Source organism: Pipistrellus kuhlii, unplaced genomic scaffold (assembly GCF_014108245.1).
Source record: "Pipistrellus kuhlii isolate mPipKuh1 unplaced genomic scaffold, mPipKuh1.p scaffold_m20_p_40, whole genome shotgun sequence".
Classification (NCBI taxonomy): Eukaryota; Metazoa; Chordata; class Mammalia; order Chiroptera; family Vespertilionidae; genus Pipistrellus; species Pipistrellus kuhlii.
In genome coordinates this window covers 1712483-1730920 of record NW_023425541.1, presented here as the reverse complement: position 1 = coordinate 1730920, position 18438 = coordinate 1712483, and the positions used below count along the sequence as shown (strand labels likewise).

Here is an 18438-nt window from a genome sequence, read left to right as displayed (position 1 = left end):
CTAAGGGTCTCTCTTCACCTACTTTTTAAAGTTTTATTAAAGTACAGTTGTCATACTATAGTATACGAGAGGCCCGGTGCATGAAAACTTATGCACTGGAGGGGGTGTCCTTCAGCCTGCCTACTCACCTCACAATCTGGGAACCCTCTGGGGCAGGAGGCGACCCGGTGATTAGGGGAAGGTGACTCCCCATCACTCCTCTGCTGCTTCCACTGCTGACAGTGAAGTCTAAGCCAGCCCTGGTTACCTGAGCCTCAGATGGCCCTGGGCAACTAGGCAGCCACCATCTAAGGCTTGCCTGTGCCTCAGGCCAGCCTTGGATACCTGTGAGGCTGAGTGGTCTGGGGGACCCCGGAGGCAGGTGCCCCGGTGGGGCTGAGGGACTGGGCGCTGCCATCTTGTGGCTGTGAGCACTGCCATCTTTGAGGGTATGGCAGTTAATTAGCATATTCCCTCCTTATTGGTTGTGGGTGCCGTCATATTGCAATGGTGTGAGGGTCAATTAGCATATTCCCTCTTTATTAGATAGGATTAGTTTCAGTTGTACAACATAGAGATTAGATAAACTGTCCACCTTTTAATGTTGCTGTTCCTCTCCTCCTCTTAACTATTACTAATATCAATTTCCGTTCAGATTTCTCTCCTGAGCTGCCTACAAACATCTCCACCTGGACATCCCACAGGCTCTTCAACCTAATGTTTCAAAACAGAACTCATGTCCTCCCTTCCCCATATTATGTTTCCTCTTCCTCCTGTGTTGCCTGGCCCAGTTCATGTTCTCATAATCTACATAGCTGCCCAAACATCAGACAAATCCTAGACTCCTTTTCTCTCTCATTCTCCACATCCAATTCATCACCAACTTCTAAAGATTCTATATGTTCAATAACTCTCCAATTCATCTCCTCCTCTACATCCCTTTTTGCAAATGCACCAATTAAGGTCCCATCTAACATCTGATCATCTTTTTCTCTATTCCTCTAAATTAGGGGTGTCGAACTCAATCAGAGAAGGGGCCAAAATCTAAAATCCAGCCTAAATTGCAGGCCGAATGGTTTACTGAACAGTCATAAACTGTCATTGTGATGGAAATGCAGCGGAGTGCAGTGATGACAGCGCGGTGCGGGCCACATTGCAAGGCCTGGCGGGACGGATTTGGCCCGCGGGCCTTGTGTTGACACATGTGCTCTAAATCATCCTTAATATCACTGCTAATATGATAAGCCACTTTCTGCTTAGAATCCTTTAGCAAGATGCTCCAGATTATACAATCAAATTTACCTTCTTTGCCTGGTATGGTAACAGGTATTGCACCAACAATACTGAATTAAGTATGCTCTCTCATACATTTGTGCTTTGCACATGCTGTTTCCTCTGCATTGAAGACTCTCCCCAATGCTTTTCCACTGAACACATTTCTACTCATCCTTCTGAGCCCAAATTAAATGGTACCTCGTCTGTGAAACTCTCCCTGAATTCTTCAGGTAGCCTTTGGTCTCACTTCTCACCTATTTCCACTGATATATATACTAATAAAAACCTAGGTGGTCCTTGCGCCCTTGCACCACACGCTCATGTCATCACAAGAGGGCTACCACAAGATGACCACCATAAGATGGCTGCAGGGGAGGGCAGTTGGGGGAGAGATCAAACCAGCAGAGGAGGGACCAGGCCTGCAGGGGAGGGCAGTTGGGGACAAGATCAGGCTGGCAGGGGAGCAGTTAGGCATCCATCAGGCCAGCAGTGGAGCAGTTAGGGGTAGATCAGGCTGGCAGGCAGAAGTGGTTAGGGGCAATCAGGCAGGCAGGCAGGTGAGCTGTTAGGAGCCAGCAGTCCAGGATTGTGAAAGGGATGTTTGACTGCCACTTTAGGCCCAATTTCCCAAGAGGTTCCAGATTGGAGAAGGTGCAGGCCAGGCTGAGGGACATCCCCTCTCATGCACAAATTTCATGTACTGGGCCTATAATATATATGTCTTTGCTAGAAATATCACTGTAAGTAATATTTCCTTACTTATCTTATTTTTCAGACTGAAAGGTACTTGAGGAAAGGGACTGTATAATTTCATCTCTGAATGCCAAGCCCTTAGGTGAGTGTCCAGTGTCTAGCACAAATGCGCGCACGCACGCGCACACGCGCGCACACACACACACACACACACACACACATTACATTAAGATAAGGAGAAAAGAAAGTATGCTTTATTGACTTTATTGTCTCTTTGACCATCTGTTCTGGGCCAAGAATGTCAAATACTTTGTGTATTACCTTATTTAACACTCACAGCATTCTTACCTGGTATCTCTATCTGAAAATGAAGAAATTGAGGCTATCTGAGATTTGGTACCCTGCACAAATTCACATTCAAAGCAGAGCAATATTTCCTCTGCTTTGAATGTGAATTTCAACCTGAATCCTTACCAACTCCATCTTGCCTTCAGACCCAAAGCCCTCAAATATTGTCCTATCTACATACCACAGTCATCTATATCCCCTCTTCCTGAGAAAAAACATCTAGGAAGGGCCTTTAAGTCTCATAGAAATTCTACCCCTCTCTCTAACTTGGTTTCATCTCATTCCAAGACTTCAAGTGGCTCCTCGCAACCACCTCAATTCATCTCTTTTGGGATTTTGATAATCTTCCTGTCTATCTTGACCCATCTGTGGCCAAATGCCTTTTCACTTGAATTGATCTGTGACAAGATGAAAATTTTCAAAAGGAACTTTCTTCAGAAGCTAAGGAGAACACAATATATATATTTTTAATTATGAAACTTTAGAAATAAATGAGTTTACAGAAGACTGATTCCTTTTCCTTATGGAACTCAGATCTTTCCATTAATGGTCTTGGCTGGCACAGTTTAGAGGGCACTTAATCCCCATTCCTATTCTTTGCCTCAATTCTGTCTCAATTGCATGTTCAACAGCCACTACTGAGACTCATTGCCTGGAAAGTTTGGTTTGGTGTCACCAATAGGGCTGGTGGGATTCTCTGTTCTTTCTAGAACCACCTGCTTTATTAATTTAACTTTGATGGGAGGGTGAGGTGAGGTACATTTACAGATTACCTCCTGGTCCTAAAAACTCTGTATTTGTCCTGAGAGAACTACCTTGGTTCCTGGTCCCATGAGTGAAGTAAGAACTTCCTCATCTAGCCCTAGAAAGGTCTTTCTTGTACTTCTCCTTACAGGACTCTATGGCTCTGGCCTCTGAAAAGCCCACATTCACTCCAACCTGATTTTTTTGGTTTCCTCTAGTTGTCCTGAAGCATATCTGGGGTAGACACTTCTTAGAGCAGGGGTTCAGCTCACAATAACACCCCTGTGACAGCTACTATTGATTGTCTATCCATTAGTTATTTCCTCACTTTATTTTTCTAACAGGTCCTTGATGATAAATTAAGCAATCCCAGAACTGCATATCTCTGGACATCATATTAACAAGACAATGACTTTCCCTAATAGTCACTTTTTAATGTGTTCCCTATTTACTGCAGCTGAAAGTTTCTCTGGGAATACCTTAATTCACAGACCCAATGGTCAAATCTGCCCTATGCTATATGACCCTCTCCTCTGTCCATCACTTACTGTTCCAGGGTTTTAAAATATTTTTCCAGTTTATCCAATCAACTTCACTCTCTGGGGACTTTAAAACTGGTAATGGGAGACATAAAGTATGGGAGGCAGTCATTGGCAATAACTCTCACAGGTGGCATTGCTCTAATGAGAAAGAATTAAGAAGTTAAGTAGACTACTTAACTATGAGTGAAGTAGGCTTCAACTACTGTTCTGGTTCCTGCCTTTCCTAAAGGCAACCTTTCTGCTATTGCTTTCAACTAAAAGAGCCTTAGATAATGACTTCTAACCAATTCCACATTAGACCAACTTCTGTCCTTTTATGACACACAGCTGTTTATTCTAGGCCTGACATTGTTTTCATTTCCATGTCAGTGCAGATCCATTGGTAGTAGCTGTATACTCAGTTAAGAATGACTTTGATGTAGAGTCACACTGAAGTTGGGGTGTGGTTACCAATTAGCAATATCCACCATAGGCACATGAGTGGCTAAGTGGCACCAAGATTATAGACCTTATCTAGGCTAATACCTGGGGCTGTTCTTTCTAGTAGTCAATGTGGCATCTTTCTATAGCCTGCTAATCTTTTTAGCTCAGAACACAACTTTCTGACCTTGGAGAAATAATTTTCCTTCTCTGAGCTCCAGTTCCTTAAGTGTAAAATAAAGAAATTGGATCAAATGATCACAAGGTCATTTCTAGTTCTTTGTAGGTCAATAGAAGACTGTCTCTTCCTGGCTCATCTTTCACTCTCCTCCCCCTCTTATAGCACTCACTGAATTTCAGTGTCTTGTCTGAGGAATGCCTCCAGTTCTCAGTCTATTGGCAGAAAAGAGAGGATGGACAGGTCTTGAACACAATGAATTCTCAGGTCTTTTCAGTTCAGGTTACAAACTCCACCTACTTCCCCAGGGTTTCTCTGATGATTCATTCAGGTGTTTCTCTCCTAACCTTGGGAATGATCTTCCAGAATTTTATCTCTTCAGTTTTGCAATATAGAATTGCTTCACATGCTGGTTATGATAATAGACAATATTCATCAATAGTAAAAAGGGTTTCTCTCTCATGCCCTCTCTTCTCTGACCCCTTTATCATCTCCACCATGTACCTCATCAATCAGGCCTTCACTCCATTCCTTAGCTGCCACTGTACCTTCCCTTCCTCTCTCCCTTTAGATATAGCCCTGCATTCCTGAGGATTTACATTCTGAGACCCCAACGGCATGAACCTCTCCCCTTTCCTCAAACTAGGCTCTGGCCTTCAGTGGCAAAGCAGCCTTTACCTTTTCCCCACCCTGACACCTAGCTCTGGTCTCATTGTTCCCCTCACAGGGCCTCTCCCTCTGCAGCTGCCATAGCCTGAATAAGCACAACAGAAAAAGCATCACATGTATTAAAGTAAAATTCTTGTTGGACAACTGTGGATTTCCCTGGGCAGGACTTCAGTTTGAGTTTTTCAAGGTTCCTATGGATCCCTGCCCCCACCCCAGATGTCTGGGCTTGTAGGTAACCAGAGCCCTGGCCAGTCCTAGCGATCAGCACCCCCCCAGAACTTCCCTGTCCACCAGTAAGGGGCCAAAGGAACAGAGAGGGCAGGAGAAAGTCAGCCAAACAGGGCAGGGAGCAGCCCAGTAGGGAAGTTTAACACAGAACTAGGGGCCCAGAGGGCAGAGAGCCAAGCTTCTCTTTACTAAAGCAGAAACCAATCTTGCAAATAAACACATACCGTAAACAGATTGCCAGTGAGTCAGGAAAGGCTGCTGAAGGGCTGGAGAGCTGAGCTCTCCACAAGCCCCACCCCTGGTACTTCCCTGAAAGCTTAGGCCCTTTAGTCTCCAAAGCCTAGGCTCACCCAGCATCTCAGTTGCTGAGGGAAGCCCTGAGCTTGGCCAGGCTTGGGCCTCTCTTCACTGTTGACTCTTTCTCCTTGGCTTCTTCACCCAGAATCCCCTCAAATTCCTTTTGCTTAGCAAGACTGGGCTCTTGTCCATGTCCTTCTGGCACTTCTGCCATTTCTTGCCAGTTTTTTTACTGTTCATAGTCACTTTCCCAACATCCTTCAAGCACATTTACCACCATGTGTCTCCTCTTCTCGGCCTCCTTTTCAAATATCCACCATGAACCTTGAAAATGGTCATAGATATAACCCTCATTTCATCCTCTCCCTTCCGCCCTACACTTATTCTTTCAGAAACCTAGGGAGAATCTTCAGTTTAAGTTGTTTGGGCTTCAGTCTATCCCAATATGCTGAAATCCCTGCCCACCTCCCACAAGCATCCCCAAGGAATGTCTACATACAATGGGGCAGAATAGAAGTAACAAGGCTCTAGGATTTTTCTGGCCTTTCTGTCAACACCCTTTTCTGTCATTCCCATCACAATTGCGGAATAGCACCAAACATGCAGGTGCTCAGAGGACCCAAGAGGATTTTGAGACAGGTCAGAATACATGCCTCCATATTTGGCCAAAGGGAGGGATACTTGCCCATGGTCTAGGCTGGAAGTTCTATAGCTCTATTTATGCTAATTACTGTATCCTCAAGGCCTAGCACAGTGTCTGACATATAAAAAGCACTCAACAAATATGTACAAAAGTGCATGCATAAATATCTAAATAAATAAAGCTTACAGCATCAAACTTCTAGGGCAAGCATGTCATACTGGCGGTTGGTGGGCCATATGCCTCCTTTAACATGCATGTTAGGGCCTGGGGTGGTGCCTCTTCATATGACTAATATCTCAAGGCTTCTGTATTAGTTTTCTATGGCTTCCATAACACATTAATACAAACTTAGCAGCTTAAAATAATACCTATTTATTAGCTCACAGTTTTGTTGGTTAGAAGGTCAGATGGGCTCCACTGAGTTCCCTGCTCAGGGTCTCATAGGCCAAGATCAAGGTTTCTGCTGGACTCCTTTCTGAGGCTTGGAGTCAGAACCTCCACTTCCACATTTATTTAGGTTGTTGGCAGAATATCTACTTCACAAGGGTCCATTTCCATGTGAGCTGCCAGCTGAGGGCCTGCTTACTGCTTTGAGAGAGGTCACCTGCATTTTTTTTTTCATGTGTCCCCCATCTTCAAACTAGCAACAGTGTTTTGACTTTCCCTTCTGCCTTCCTCTTCTGCCTCCAGCAGGAGAATGTTCTCTGCTTTCAGGGGTGCATGTGATTAGATTGGGCTCATTCACCTTTCTCTCTCTCTCTCTCTCTCTCTCTCTCTCAACTTCCAGAACTGTGGGGAAATCAATTTCTGTTGCTTAAGATACTTGATCTGTAGTATTTGTTATGGCAGCCTGAGTACACTAAGACAGTGACCATGATATACAACAGCATAAAGCAAGATGGGAAAATAGCTCCCAGCCCACTTGTGTAACCCTACTCTATGTCTTTGACCTTTCTGACATTCACTGAGAGCTAGCATTGGTGTCCTGTAAACCCCAGTCCTGAGGCCTAGAAGAAAGGGGGAAAGAGCCAGTGTTTTAGGCTTAGGCCAGCTTGGTGCAGCTGTGAACTGGATAGGAGGACCTGGGTGTGAGGCCACCTTCCCAGGCAGGTCCAGTAACACTGCAAGAGGAATTAGCTGCAGATGAAAATCTGCAGCAGGAAGCAGGGCAAGTGCAGAGTTCCCTCCATGTGCAATTGATTTGTGACTGTGAACAGCAGATTTGGGATGTGACAGCCGACTGCAGGGTCAAGCAGCCAACAGAGCTGTGTTGGTTTGGAGGCATTTCAAGCCTCTAAGCTGAAAAGCCACAGTTTTGGGGAACTACCATGAGCATCTGTTTCAATTCTGAGACTGGCTCCTCCCCACTGATGTTGCTGGTTTCTTTTGTCAGAATATGTAGACCCCAACTATGGCCCCTGGAAACAAAACTCCCAGTTATTCAAAAGGGCTGTGCTTTAGTTATCTATTGCTGTGTAAGACCATACAAGTTTACTACCTCATGGTTTCCACACATCAGAAATCTGGGCACAGTTTAGCTGAATTCTCTGCTCAGGGTCTCGGTTGAAATCAAGGTGCTCAAAGGGCTGAGACCTGGCCTGAAGCTTGGGTTTCTCTACTAAGCTAACTGGTTTTGGCAGAATTCAGTTCCTTGAAATTGTAGAATTTAAGTCCCAATTTTTTTGGTGGCTGTTGGTCAGGGATTACTCTCAGCTCCTAGAGAGGCCACCCTCAGGGCCTGGCCACATGTCCCTTTCCATGTGTCTGCAATGATCCCACCCCCTCTCATTTTAACTTTTCATTTTGAAATAATTATAGAATCACGGGAAGTTGTAAAAATAGTACAGAGAGGTCCAACGTATCCTTTATCAAGTGTTCCCCAATGGCTACATCTTATATAATTCTAGTAAAATCTCAAATCCAGCCAATTGACGTTGGTGCATGTGTGTATATAGTTCCATGCCATTTTATCACATGTATAGGTTTTTGTAATCACAAGATTCAGAACTGTTTCATCACTTCAAAAGTTCCCCCTTTATAATCATACCCACCTCTTTCTCTCCCACTACCTTTAAGCTCTGGCAACTACTAATCTGCTCCCCAACTCTGTAATTTTGTAATTTTGAGAATGCTTTATAATATGCAATATGTGACCTTTTGAGAATGGCTTCTCCCCCACTCCCAGTCAGAATAATGCCCTTGAAAGCCATCCAAGCTTTTGCATGTATCAATAGTTCATTCCTTTTTTTAAAGCTTAGTAGTATTCCATGGTATGACTGTACTATTGATTATTTAATCACTCACCTTGTGAGAGACATCTTAGTTGTTTTCAATTCTGGCTATCTCTATAAAAAAGAGCCAGGGTATAACACCTTTACTACTGAAGCTGGACCAGACCAGAAGTCAGTGCTGGGTTGCTTCTGTTGCAGGCATGGTGCCCCAGCACTGACTGCTGAGGGGGCTGCGAATCAGGGCCAGAAGAGAGAAGCAGGGACTGATCTGTTGTCTCTGTGGTAGCTTTTGACCAGCACTTTCCTCTCCCTTTCTCTCCCAGTCTGGCCAGCAGTTGTGTCTCCATTTCTCTCCAGGACTCCACCAGAGCTGCAGATCAGCCCCACCTTTCTGATCAGAGCCCGTTGATAGGCCCAGAGACAGTGACTGGCATAGAAACTGACCAGTTAGAACCAAGTCTGGGTAAATGGTGAGAAACCAATGGCTGCCTAGGAGGCAGAGCTTTTGACACTTGACTGGCATAAAAACCGACCAATCAGAACCAAATCTGGGGGCTTAGAGGTGTTTCTATCCAGGGAGAGTAGTCAATCCCGAGGCCGAATCCAGCAACAGCCTTCGCAAATCTACAGAAAGTGCTCATCAGTGACAGCCTGGACCCTTGCTGTCAGATCCTGAAAGGTGGAGGGCTGCAGGTGGTGGAGAAGCAGAACCTTAGCAAAGAGGAGCTGATAGCTGAGCTGAAGGACCGCGAAGGCCTTATCCTCCTCTCAGCCACCAAGGTGACCATGGGATGTCATCAATGCAGCAGTGAAGCTGCAGGTGGTGGGCAGGGCCAGCACCGGCGTGGACAATGTGGATTTGGAGGCCACCATGAGGAAAGGCATCCTGGTCATGAACTCCCCCAATGGGAACAGTCTCAGTGCTGCGGAGCTCACCTGTGGGATGTTAATGTGTCTGGCCAGGCAGATTCCCCAGGCGATGGCTTCGATGAATGGGACCGAAAGAAGTTCATGGGAACCGAGTTGAATGGAAAGACCCTGGAATTCTTGGCCTGAGGAGGATTGGGAGAGAGGTGTCTGTCCAGATGCCGTTTTCAGGATGAAGACTGTAGGGTACGACCCCGTCATCTCACCAGAGGTTTGGGTCTCCTTCAGCATTCAGCAGCTGCCCCTGGATGAGATCTGGCCCCTCTGTGACTTCATCACTGTGCACACTTCTCTCCTGCCCTCCACGACAGGCCTGCTTAATGACAGCACCTTCGTCCTGTGCAAGAAGGGTGTGGACGTGGTGAACTGTGCTGCAGAAGGATCTTGGACGAGGGTGCAGCACTGGACGTGTTCATGGAGAGGCAGCCTCGGGACCGCTCCTTGGTGGACCAGGAGAACGTCATTAGCTGTCCCCACCTGGGCACCAGCACCAAGAAGGCCCAGAGCTGCTGCAGGGAGGAGATCGCTGTCCAGTTCGTGGACATGGTGAAGGGGAGAGTCCTGGCAGGGGTCGTGAATGCCCAGGCCCTTACCAATGCCTTCTCTCCACACACCAAACCTTGGATCGGTCTGGCAGAAGCTCTGGGGAATCTGATGTGTCTGGGCAGGGTCCCCCAAAGGGACCATCCAGGTGGTAATGCAGGGCTTATCCCTGAAGAATGCCAGGAACTGCCTGAGCCCCGCAATCATTGTCGGCCTCCTCAATGATGCTTATAATCATGCGGATATAAACTTGGTGAATACCAAACTGCTGGTGAAGGAGGCCGGCCTCAATGTAACCACATCCCATAACCCCACTGTGCCAGGAGAGCAAGGATTCTGGGAAGGCCTCCTGAGCGTGGCCCTGGCAGGTGCTCCCTACAAGGCTGTGGACTTTGTCCAGGGCATCCCACCTATGCTGCAGGCACTAAAAAGAGCTGCCTTCAGACCAGAAGTGCCTCTCTGCAGGGGTCTGCCCCTGCATTTATAACAGGGTCAGCCCTCCAAACCTGCCATGCTGCTTACCATGACTGGGCTCCTGGAAGAGGCAGGTATGCAGCTGCTTTCCTATCAGACCTTGGTGGTGCCCAATGGGGAGACCTGGCATGTCATGGGCATGTCCTCCCTGCTGCCCAGCCTGGACGTCTGGAAGTAACATGTGACCGAGGCCTTTCAGTTTCATTTCTGACCTTGGGGCTCACCAGAACCAGCCCTGGGGGCTTTGTGAGCAACATTGACAGGTCATATTCCCAGGGCTCACACCACTTATGTGGTCTGACCTTTGTAATAACCACTTAATAAACAGCCCCCCCACCCCCACCCCACCCCAAAAAAGAACCAAATCTGGGTCAACAGTGAGAAGCAAATGGCTGCCTAAGAGGAGGAGCTTTTGACATTGGCATAGAAACTGACCAATCAGAATAAAATTGGCTGGCAGAGGAGGGCAGTTGGGGGCTATAGGGCCTAAACCAGCAGTCGGACAGCCCACAAGGGGTCCCCCATTGGAGAAGGTGCAGGCTGGGCTGAGGGAACCCTCCTCCATGCACAAATTTCGTGCACTGGGCCACTAGTTACAAGTAAAGCTGTTATGAATAATTGTGCACACATTTTTTGTCAACATAGGTCTTCATTTTTTCTGGGATAAATGTATAAGAGTGCAATTGCTAAGTTATATGGTTAAGCATATATATAGTTTTTAAAAGACACTGTCATATTCTTTTCCAGAGTGGCTGTAGTATCTTATATCCCCACCAGCAATGTATGAGTTTCTCACATCCTCACCAGAATTTGGTGGTGTTCCTTTTTTTGTATGTGCCTGTTTTAGCATTTTGGATTGGTAGCTTTAATTAGCAATTCCCTAATGGCTAATGGTGTTAAACATCTTTTCAAGTGCTTACTTACCATGTTTATATTCTCTTCATTGGAATGTATCTTCACATTTTTGCGTCCTTTATAATAGGATTGTTTGTTTGTTTTTTACTGTTTACTTTTGAGAGTTCTTTATACATTCTAGATACCTTAACTTTATCAAATATATGGTTGCAAATATTTTCTCCCAATCTGTAGCTTGTCTTTTCTTCTTATTAACTAGGTATTTCACCAAGCAAAGGTTTTTAATTTGGATGAAGTTAAAATTATTATTATTTTTATGGATTATGCTTTCCATGTCAAATCTAAGCACTATTCACCAATTCTTAGGTCCCAAAGATTTTCTCTTATGTTTTACTCTAAAATGTTTATAGTTTTGCATTTTATATAATCCACTTTGAGTTAATTTTTTAAAATATATTTTATTGATTTCCACAGAGAGGAAGGAAGAGAGATAGACAGCTAGAAACGTAGATGAGAGAGAAACATCGACCAGCTGCCTCTTGCACACCCCCTACCGGGGATGTGCCCACAACCAATGTACTACATACCCTTGACCGGAATCGAACCTGGGACCTTTCAGTCCTCAGACCAACGCTCTATCCACTGAGCCAAACCGGTTTAGGCTTGAGTTACTTTTTATGTAAGATTTCATGTAGGTCAAGTTTATTTATTTTTTGCCTATGGATATCCAAATGCAATAGCATAATTTGTTGAAAACTGTTCTTGTCTCTTTTAAGGACTCACCTGATTAAATCAGGCCCAACCAGGATAATCTCCCTTTTGATTATCACAAAGGCAACTGACTATGGGACAATTATACCACTTAAGCATCCATTTTTCCATATAGTAGCATAATCATGGGAGTGACAGCCCATCATATTTAATGCCCCCATTCACACTCAAGGGGAGAGCATTATATAAGGGTGTGGATCATTGAGTGGGTGGGTCATCCTAGAATTCTATCAGGATTCTATCAAAATGCTGGGAAAACCCATCCACACCCATTCCCCACCCCTGGGTTTGAGAAAAACTAATTAGCCCTAGGATCTTATACAAGTGAGGATTGGCTGTTTTGGAAAGTTCTATAGGGAGCTGAGAGTAGGTATGGGTACTTGTTTACATGCCAAGCCCCATGCAAAATATGATTTGCCTTTTCCTTCCCCAAGTTTGGGGTGGGTGGTATCACTCAGGACTAAACGGTTCAGATGGTGAGGTGAAACATGGGGTAGATGGGGGAAAGGGCATTATTACATGAGTCTTTTCTTTGAATATAGAGCTTGGATTAACCAAGTCAGAGCAGAAGCTTGTTGTAGGCCCAATAAGAAATACCCATTCCATTGCAATCTATTTTCTAACCTTCATCAAAGTCAGTGTTCGTCACTGACATTCAGCTAATATGCATTGTTTGGGGTATAAAGGTGAAACTTCTTTTAACAGTGACTTCTTTTGCTATGGGACTCTTTTTGTCCCTCTGCACCTCTCTGAGAGTAAGTGGCTGAGAAGGTTGAGAAAATTTCAGAAAAATAGTGAATTTAGATATATAAGGGGAATGTTATTAGAAGAAACCCACCTGAAATGAATGGAATCCCAAACCTGTTTGCTAACCAGTCCTTCATGAAGCCAAAGAAAAACCTGAAGCAAGAAGAGTGAGGAGAAGCACTGAATTATCATATGGTCACAAACATTCTCTTACTCTCACTCCCATCCTGTTCTGGACTTTCCTCATTAGTAGGCCCATCCTTCCCAATGACAATGGCACACCTGGAACTAAACAGTGTGGCAGCCCTGATTCCAGTGTGTGCTCTGGAAATACCATTCTAAGGTAAGCAAACTCCCCTACACTCTTAACCTCTTCTCTAAGTGCATCCTATACCTCCTGCTCTAATTCTTAAAATCAGGCTTCTTGTGGGCATAATACTTCCTCTACAACCCAACTCCTCTTCCCACATCCTGCCAGCACATTGCCTAAAACTAAGGTCTGCATCACCCAATCCCTGCAGCTGTTTTCATACCATTGCTCATTATCAGGTAAAACCCCTTCCTCTTTTAATACTCTTTCCATCTGATATTATCACCCTCTCTCCTCTTCCTCCCACTATCACTGTCATGCATTCTAACACATTGTTAGAGAATTTCAATCCCCTCTGGTTTATATATTCCTTCTCCATTCAAACTTCTGTCATCACACTGACTGATGTAAACATCCATGTGGATGATTGTATGTATTTCTGTAGCTCAATGGTTCTCAACCTGCAATCACTTGGAAAATTAAAAAAAAATACTGATGCCTGGGATTAACTCATACCAATTGAAACTGAATTTCTGGGGATGTGGCTTTAGCATAGACATAGTTTTAAACATTACAGGTGATTATAGTGTGTCAGTATTGCAATGACACTTTTTTATATTTCTATTGCAAGCCAGGATTGAGGACTACTGTTCTGACCTCAAAGTTCCTTGACTTCCTCAGCTCTATTGACTTTTATTTCCACTATACTTAAGAATACCAACTTCATGGACATATTCTGGTTTGCCATAACCTAGAATCTTGCTACCTCTGAACTCTCTCATTCCTAGAGACTATCCACTATCTTGCACTTCCCTACTCTGGTATCTTTTCCTTATAATTACAATTTCAGACCCTGATCCCATATTTTTTTTCCTAATTTATTAACAGCCCCTCATCATTGCTTCTTTCCCTACACATCCTGGCTCACAGGGTGGATCATTGTCACAAGTATAACTTCACCCAAGCACTGTTGCCCATCTATTGCACTTACCTTACAAACCCCAGACCCTAAATCAACTGGAAAAATCTGCCTCCTCTGTTCTTTTGCTGGAATTTCTGGAGAAAAACTGAATGCCAGTCAGATGAATACCACTACAAATGTATGATTTCTAATTTAATTGTTTTATAAACACTGTTGATCTTTTCATTTCTGCTCAACACTCTCCCCTATTTCCCTATTTTCACTATCCTAAACCTTTGTCCCCTTTTTAATATATGACATGGGTGTGAACTCCTCTTTCACAACTATAAGCTTACTTGCATCTCCTAGTGTCCTTTCTTATTCCCTTTTGCTCTGGGAGGAGTGTTCCTTTTCCTGACAATTATTCTCTATTCTATCACCATGACTCTTCTTTATTGAATCTTCAATTTCTGCTGGCTTACTACCCTAAGACAGCTCACCTTCTAAAACTCTGAGTTCATATTTTTCATCAGTTTCTATTTTCATTTGTTTGATATCAGCTAAGCTTCTAGAAAGAGCAATCTAATTTAGTGTCTTAATGCCTCACCTCTTCGTTATTCCTCAACCACATCTACCAGGCTTTCACTATTCCACTAACTGCAATGGTCAAGGCAGAGTACATAAGAACATTTACAGATATTTCTACCCCTTCCTCCCTAGACATTTCTTTTTATTAGAACTGTTTTTTCCATACCACCCGTGCAAACCACTTCTGTCTTTTTAAAAATATATTTTATTCATTTTTTACAGAGAGGGAGAGAGAGTTAGAAACATCGATGAGAATCATTGATCAGCTGCCTCTTGCAAACCCCCTACTGGGGATGTGCCCGCAACCAAGGTACATGCCCTTGACCAGAATCGAACCCGAGACCTTTCAGTCTGTAGGCTGACACTCTATCCACTGAGCCAAACCGGTTTTGGCACACTTCTGTCTTTTGGAAACCTACTTTGGCTCTTATGATTTTCCTCTACCATGGCTCACGTCCTAGATGTCAGGCTGACTCCTTCATATGTATTTTATATGTATTTTATATGCATTTTAAAAGTTGGCATATTTGAAGTTTCTGTCCTTAGCAGGCATTGTTTCTCCCTAGATAGTCTTATACTAAGGTGGCTATCTAGCCTCCTCCCCCTCCTTTACCTCCTGTCCTCTCCTTCTTCCCCCTCCTCTGCTCTTACTCTTCATTTTCCTATTCTCCCTTCTCTCCCTCCTCCTCCTTCTCCTCCTCCAATTTTACAAGTTCTAAACCAAGCTCATTATGTTCCTAAGTCCTCTTGCATCAAACTACGAAACTCAAGCCAGGTGTTTTCATTTTTATTGATGGCACCATTATTCATTCAGTCTCTCTCAACAGAAACCTGGGTGTAGCTAGCGTGTCCTCTCTCCATGAACAGCCACATCTGATTAATCATCAAGTCCTAATAATTCTACTTCCTAAATAGCTCTCCAGTGTGTCTGCTTCTCTCCATTGCAACTGCCTTCATTCAGGTTTTTATCTCTCAATACCAGTGATATAATCTCCTAACTTGTTTCCTTGTCTGCACTCTTGCTCCTCAGCGATTGCTTCACATAGCAACCAGTGATGGAAAGTCTTTAGTACAATATCTGGGACATAGTTGGTATTCAGTAAGATGATATTGAATGAATGGATGTCCAAATGCTCTCTGGGCTGATATACAAAGCCTGTTCCTATTTTCCAGCCTCATTTTCTCTCTTGTAATTTAGGTTCTAACTAGGGAGTATAAGAACAGATCTCATAACAAGTCTTCTGATTCCAAGTTTGAGTGCTCTTTCAACTGTTTCCCTTTCTGCCTAGTTTTTTTTTTCTTCTTTCAATCTTTATTTTTTATTTTTAAATATATTTTATTTATTTTGTACAGAGAGGAAGGGAGAGAGAGAGAGCTAGAAACATCGATGAGAGAGAGTCATTGATCAGCTGCCTCTTGCACACCCCCTACTGGGGATATGCCCGCAACCACGGTACATGCCCTTGACCGGAATCGAACCCGGGACCCGTCAGTCCCCAAGCCGACACTCTATCCATTGAGCTAAACCGGTTTCGGCTTCTTTCAATCTTTAATTTCTTTACCTTCCTGCCTAGTTTTATGAAAGTCTTGGAAACCTTCTGATTGGGGGCATTTGGATGCAGTCCTGACTGGAGGCAAGAGAATAGACAATATGACCTCCCCTTGTCAGTCCCCACGAGGGAATGCTATACTCTTAGACCCATAAGGGAAGCAAGGAGATAAATCTGTACAGGTCTAAAGCATGGAAGAATTCAGGTAATAATTATAAAATTCATTAATTCATTAATTTACTCAATAGACATTTACTCTGTACCAGGCTCCATGCCAGGCCTTGAGGGTATGATGGTGAGCTCCGCTGCCTTCAGGTGTATTGATAGACAGTGACAGGAGCTTTTGACAAAATGGGAACTAGAAAAGGATAAGCCTGTGGAGAATGACTTTGATGGGGGCAGGGAGAGAGCAACTCCCTTGTCCAGGGATAATGGGCAAAAAGCTGCTCCAGGACATGTTCTGGCCCACTGGAGTACCAGAGCAATGAGATGTCATGAGATGGTGGCCAAAGAGGGAGTCCTGAGTCTGTAGCAAAATCTCTTTCTTTAACCCCTTACTCCTTGCTCTAACCACTCCTTAGAGCAAAAATTATCTCCATCTCACTGAATAACTTAGATGTAGCCAAGTCAACATGCCTGGCAGTGCTCAGGATGGGTGCAACATAAACTTTCTGAGAAGATGTTATTGTGTGGAATGGAACATGTTCACGATAAGTTGCCCTGGATTTTCCTCAGTCTGTTTCCCTTCAATAAGCCTCTATCTTTTCTTCACTGATGACGCATTCAGGTGTCCTCCAAAAGTGGGCCTTTTAACCAGAGTCCTAGAACTTCTCAGATACTATTTGCAAAATATCTTATATACTAGACTAGGGGTGTCGAACTCAATCAGAGAAGGGGCCAAAATCTAAAATCCAGCCTAAATCGCGGGCCGAATGGTTTACTGAACAGTCATAAACTGTCATGGTGATGGAAACGCAGCGGAGTGCAGTGATGACAGCACGGTGCGGGCCACATTGCAAGGCCTGGAGGGACGGATTTGGCCCGCGGGCCTTGTGTTTGACACATGTGTACTAGACAATTGCTTTCAACGTTGGTGGAGAAGGGTTGGCTCCTCACACAGTTGCTGACCTGTGAGGACCAGGGAAGATAGCAGGGACCAAGGCTGCAAAGCTTAGCTGATGGAGAATGAATGTCTTCACTGTAACCCTGTGCCTTCTCCCTAGGGGTCTGAACCAGATGGCCTGCTTGTGCCCCTCCCCTCATCACCCCCCTTTCTGGGCAGGGCTATTCCAGACCAAGAAGACACTGCCCCAGGGGCTCATAACCTGAGTGAGACAGTCCAATTATCCTCAATTTATGGAGCTCAGTTGGAGAGAGTTCAAAAAAGAGCAACCTGAACAATTAAGGGACCCAAGGGCTCAACTTCTGGGGCAAGATAAAAGGCAGGAGGTCTGAGGCCAAAGTAGTGGTTTTAAGGGGAGTGATGGCTAAGGGGGATGGGCCACAAGAGTGTTTGCCAGCAAGTGGGTGTTGAAGGGGGCAAACATGTGGGAGGAGGGGTGCAGAATGAGGGTTAGAACTCAGACCCAACCTTCGGGAGTCAAGCTATATTGAGCATGTAATACATTCTGGCTTTCTCAGCCCAGGCCCTGGCTTGAGGGAATACCTGGAATCCCCAGAGAACAGAGCAATCAGGTCCCTCTGACAGAAAGAAGCCTAAATTTGGGGCCTATTGCAAGCTTAGGCCCCCATAAAAAGGTCATGTGATGGGGGGGAAAAAGTGATTTGCTGGGCTGGTTGAGCTCCAAAGTATCTTGGGATATCTGTTCCAGCCCTGGGTAGGATGCTCCTAACCCAACTCAATTCTTAATTCAGATTTTCTATTCAATACATAATATGTATAGGTTGGCAGGGGCCCTACTGGACCAGGCTCTACTTTAAAAAAATTAATAAATCTTTATTGTTCATATTATTATAATTGTTTCTCCCCCACCATAGCTTCCCTCCACCTCGTTCCCACCCCATCCTCTGTCCTTACCTCCCCCCTACTGTTCTCATTCATAGGTGTACAGTTTTTGTCCAGTCTCTTCCCGTAACCTCCACACCTCTTTACCCTGAGAATTATCAATCCACTCCCATTCTATGCCTCTGATTCTATTATATTCACCAGTTTATTCTGTTCCTCAGATTTTTAATTCACTTGATTTTTGGGTTGACTTGTTGATAGATATGTGTTTGTTGTTCATAATTTTTATCTTTACCTTCTTCTTCTTCTTCTTCTTCTTCTTCTTCTTCTTCTCCTCCTCCTCCTCCTCCTCCTCCTCCTCCTCCTCCTCCTCCTCCTCCTCCTCCTCCCTCCTCCTCCTTCTTCTTCTTCTTCTTCTTCTTCTTCTTCTTCTTCTTCTTCTTCTTCTTCTTCTTCTTCTTCTAAGAATACCTTTCAGCATTTCATATAATACTGGTTTGGTGGTGATGAACTCCTTTAGCTTTTTCTTATCTGTGAAGCTCTTTATCTGACCTTCAAT

The 18438-nt window shown here is 44.4% G+C and overlaps 1 pseudogene; it reads left to right on the top strand.

The window, feature by feature from the left end:
* The window catches only part of LOC118704099, a 39587-nt pseudogene extending 29170 nt beyond the window's left edge, over positions 1–10417 (top strand).
* Positions 10418–18438: the final 8021 nt, after the last annotated feature.